Raw genomic sequence first — 5,126 nt, forward strand, 5'->3', positions numbered from 1 at the left:
GAACCATCTCATTCTAGACTAACAGTAAATATGAAAAATCTAACAAATCAGAAGAATCTCAACCTCATGTTTATTCTGGTCCACTCACTGCTAAATCGACATAGACTTTTCTATGTACAAGTTGATATTGAAAAGTACAATTTCTTTAGTGAAAAAAGGACAATTTTTATAATGAAAAGTACAACCTGTAATATCGCGTATGTACACACAAAACCATGCTAAAAAAAAAATACTCCAATCCTCCCAAGGGCATTTGAGTGTGGTAATTAGCTGTTGATCTGCAAAATTTACAAACCTGCCTGCCTGTGCCTTGGCCAGGCAGCTCTGCCCACAGGGAGGCAACCAAGAATTTAAAGCGGCAACAAGATCGTCGGCGGCGCCGGATCCTGCTCCGCCTTGTTATCTCCGCCCCGCAACCCCCACGCCCGAACCTGCAGCCGAGCCGAGATGCATCTGAGCGAGAACGAGGGGATCGAGGGCGTGCGGTTCGCGGTGACCGGCGGGCAGGGCTTCGTCGGCGCCGCCCTCTGCTTGGAGCTGATCCGCCGCGGCGCCCTGGAGGTCCGCTCCCTCGACCTGCGCGCCTCCTCCTCCTGGTCCCAGCAGCTCCTCGACGCCGGCGTCCGCTTCTTCCAAGGTTGCCCTCTCCCTCGCTCGCTCAAATTACTGTGGTTTTTGCTTCAGTGTAAATGTCCCCGTCTAATGGAGTTCATGTACCAGACAGGTTGCTCTTAGACGCACATCTTTGACACAATTGCTTTCCAGACTATGATACATTATGCTGCTACTCTTTCTTACTAGGATATAGTTCTACCACTGAATCAAGCTGCAAATTTAGTGTCTGTTCCACGGAGATTTTACCGTCAGTACTCTTCGGTGTGTTTGTTCGGCTTCAAGTAGAGAGGGCTCTTGCATGGTTACTTCTTAAAATAGCAACACTTACAGTATCAATTAGACCATCGTGCCTTGAATTGCCTAACTGTACTGCTCTGAATTCATCTGCAAATGTGTAGGAGATTTTACATCAGTACTCCTTGGTGTGTTTGTTTTGCTTCAAGTAGAGAGGGTTCTTGCATGCTTACTTCTTGAAATAGTAACTCTAACAGCATCTATTATACCATCATGGCTTGAATTGTCTATCAACGCCAGATGTACGCTGAATTATAAAGTATCTGCTGGATTACTTTGTGTTGCAGGGGATGTTCGGAAGAAGGAGGATGTGGAGAAGGTCTTCCGCAACGTGGACTGTGTCTTCCACCTTGCTTCATATGGCATGTCAGGGAAAGAAATGGTATAGGCAGGACGAACAGATGAGATCAATATAAACGGGACGTGCAATGTACTGGATGCTTGCCATGAGCATGGTGTCAGAAGGCTTGTGTATGTAAGCACATACAATGTGGTGTTTGGGGGAAAGCCAATTGTCAATGGCAGTGAGACGTTGCCTTATTTTCCCATCGAAGACCATGTTGATGCTTATGGGCGTAGCAAATCGATAGCTGAACAGTTGGTGCTGAAGAGCAATGGTCGGCAAGCTAAGTAAGTATAACTTCTTTTTTCGTCATGATTCGTATTTGTCTGCCTCTGCAACGATGCCATGTATATGATATCATGATTCTAGTGATGATGGGTTTATTCTCTAGTACAACCATATTTGTTCAAAACAAATATTTGGTTTGTTTTGAACTCAGATTGGCATTTTTGGTAGGTAGTACTTGACACCATGCAGGCTGTCTTAGTGTCATACTGATCTGATGTTTGCCTACAGGAGTAATAAAGGTACCCGTCTTTATACATGTGCAATACGCCCGGCTGCTATCTATGGTCCAGGTGAAGAGCGTCATCTTCCAAGAATCCTGTCTCTTGGAAAATTGGGATTAGCATCTTTCAGGATTGGGGCTCCAAATGTGAAGACAGATTGGGTCTATGCTGATAATCTTGTTCTTGCACTGATATTGGCAAGTATGGGCCTTTTAGATGACATTCCTGGCAGGAAGGGAACTCCTGTAGCAGCTGGTCAAGCATACTTCATATGTGATGGTAATCCTTGTTAGCCCGCATGTTTTCTGCTCCTGTCCTGGCATTATTATTTATTGACTTTATACATTGTTACTGACTTATAAACTCATACTCATGGTACTATGTTCTGAATATTTAAGACGTGCCCGCATGGTCTCTGCTCCTGTCCTAGTATTATTAGCATTATATACAGTTTCTGAGTTATAACTTTATAGTCATGGTACTATGTTCTGAATTTTAATACTCCCTTCGAACTAAACCAGCGACAAGTAATATGGATCGGAGGGAGTACTATCTTCTGCATATCAGTGCAACCTTTGTGGTTTCAACTTTCAACTAGTCGTACATGTAACATGTTTAGTTGGTTACTCTAATAGAACTACTTAAAGAATATCAGTTATTTCATCCCTTGATCTTCGCAATAGTGCCACTGTTAAGGATGTATATTATTCTACTTGTTGCACTGCCACATAACTTGTTCGGTGGCTGTTTTGTTACCAGAATCTGGGAACGTTGTGTAGTGATGTGCGTGTTTTAGCTGTGAACCTTGTAGTATCTAGTTTCTTTTAATTAAAAATCGGGGGCAAACCTTTCCTCAAGAAGGGGGGAAAAAGCACGTAACTCATCTGCTAAAAGCGCTTCAGAAATTTTCAGATGGCACTACATTGCATAGGCCTGAAAGTACTACTCCCTCCGTCCCAAAATAAGTGACTCAACTTTGTATTAACTTTAGTACAAAGTTAGTATAAAGTTGAGTCACTTATTTTGGGACGGAGGAAGTATTTTTCTACTTTTCCTTCCAAGTTCAAAGCTTAACTATTACAGTACAAACTTAATTGTAGCATGTACCTGATGTTTTACTGTTATTTTAGCTTTGTTTACGTTCAATATACCCACAACCTTAAATAAAGAATTGGTATTTTGACTAGAAGTAACTGATTGTACTTCAAGATAAATATGGCATTGCCTTATTGGTTTTTCTTTTCTTTTCAGGAGCGCCTATTAATAGTTTCGATTTTATCATCAGTCCCTTATTTCGAAGTTTGGGCTATGCTGTTCCTCGAGTTACACTAGATACCTCTGTTGCCCTCGCAATTTCAAGAATCATTTTGTTCATGTCCACACTACTCTATCCATGGTTAGATAGTAAATGGATTCCTCAGCCTCTTATTCTTCCTGCTGAAGTATACAAGGTAAGTCTATTGGTCGAGTTACACTAGATATCTCTGTTGCCCTAGTGCTTGTCCCTTAAGGAACACTATATTTCTGTTTTTTGTGCAAGGTGGATATATTTTGATCATAATTTTTTATACTATCTTCATATGGCAACCGTGTTCATCATGCTGAGGCATGAATAACTATAGATCCTTTTTTTTCTTTGGTTTTCTATGAGCTTGAACCTATTCCACCTAATATAGCCACGACAGGTCTGCAGTAATCAGAGCTAACAATATTTTTTTGATCAAAGAGCTAACAATATTTTGAAAATTATCATTTTCAAGGGATATCTGTAGTTCTGTACTGACTACTTATGCTTTACTACTAGGCAAGTAGACTTGCTATAATATAATATTACTATTGACAAGTGACTGATGTGTGGCAACAAATCATTGCCTGTATACAGGGATCATAAACTAATGCTGGTAGTTCATATTGACAGGTAGGTGTTACACATTACTTTTCATATCTGAAAGCTAAAGAGGAACTCGGCTACGTGCCTGTGACGAGTCCACAGGAAGGCCTGGCCGCAACAATCTCCTATTGGCAAGAGCGAAAGAGGAGAGAGCTCGATGGCCCGACGATATTCACCTGGGTTGCAGTAATAATCGGGATGCTGGCTGTGTTCTCCGCCGCTTTCCTTCCACCCATCGGTCCGCTCAAATGGGTGCTCGCCGTCCATCTCTTCGTTTTCCGCTCGGTGCTGGCGATCCGGATAGTCTTTGTGGCTGCGGTCGCGGCGCACGCGGGCGAAGGCGTCTACGCCTGGTTCCTGGCGAAGAAGGTCGACCCGAGGAACGCGACGGGGTGGTTTTGGCAGACCTTTGCCCTGGGGTTCTTTTCCCTCCGGTTTCTGCTCAAGAGAGCGAGAGCGGGAGCGGGAGCGTGATTTGTGTGTTGTGCTTCACCTACTCTCTGGGAATTCAGTAACAATGGATTCCAGTAGAAATTCCCCAGCGGTTGTAAACCCCGGTGCTGTGTAAAATGCCCACCCTGAGGTTTCTGTAATGTACTGTACTCTATCAGGCGTGCATGTCCGTCGCCTTGCCATGTTTTACTCGAGTTTGGCATTGAACCGGAGGTTGCCGCACATGGACACATGGTCGGTCGGGTCGTGCCTGTGACACTCAAGTATCAAATGTCATTTGTTTTGAGAGGTTGTAACAATCACTGTCGGTCTGTCAGGCCAAATGTGACCGCTCAACCGACACAAATTCTAAAGCTTTCACCGATGTAGGCCCTGTTTGTATCATGAGGTTAGAGCTAGTTTGGGTTAGTTGGAGGCTCAAATAACGCAAAAGTATCCAAACAGGAAAGGTTAGAGTGGGTTAGTTTCATCTAATCTAATTATTCTGGTGGAGAGGTGCTTATTTGGGTTAAGAGTGGGTTAGAAAATAACTCTAACTTTAACTGTGTTAGAGTATCCAAACAGGGCCGTAGTAGTAGGACTACACACTGAGCTGTTTAATATGTGGGGGCTAGACACAGCTCGTTTTTCTTACGTACTAGAGTCGGTACGTAGCAGGAACTAGGTTATTGTTGCTGTCCCTGATTTGTCCCTGCTTTGTTTTGCTTGGAGCTACCACTACGGCGCTACCTACCCGGAACAAAGGCATATTTATGTATACACGAAAATGCCTAATGGAGGGCGGACCCAGGGAGACCGGTATTCAAGTACCGTATTTGTAGTACACGACGAAAAAATTGTGGGAAATTTGTGCATGCACAATACATGTATACCACGGAGGTGCAAATTCTCATAACAACACACAAAAAGACAAATATGTAAATGAAAGTGGGCCCTTTTTTGTTGTTGTTGGGCTGGGATTTTGTTAGCTTGTAAATCACTATATTTTTAAACGAAAATTCACAGACCTATAGTGAAAACG

The 5,126-nt window shown here is 43.1% G+C and overlaps 1 pseudogene; it reads left to right on the top strand.

Annotated features, from left to right (window-relative positions):
- The first annotated feature begins 311 nt into the window (after positions 1-311).
- On the top strand, positions 312-4,465 carry LOC119317647 (annotated as a pseudogene).
- The last annotated feature ends 661 nt before the right edge of the window (positions 4,466-5,126 follow it).

This window comes from Triticum dicoccoides, chromosome 6A (genome assembly GCF_002162155.2).
Source record: "Triticum dicoccoides isolate Atlit2015 ecotype Zavitan chromosome 6A, WEW_v2.0, whole genome shotgun sequence".
Lineage (NCBI taxonomy): Eukaryota > Viridiplantae > Streptophyta > Magnoliopsida > Poales > Poaceae > Triticum > Triticum dicoccoides.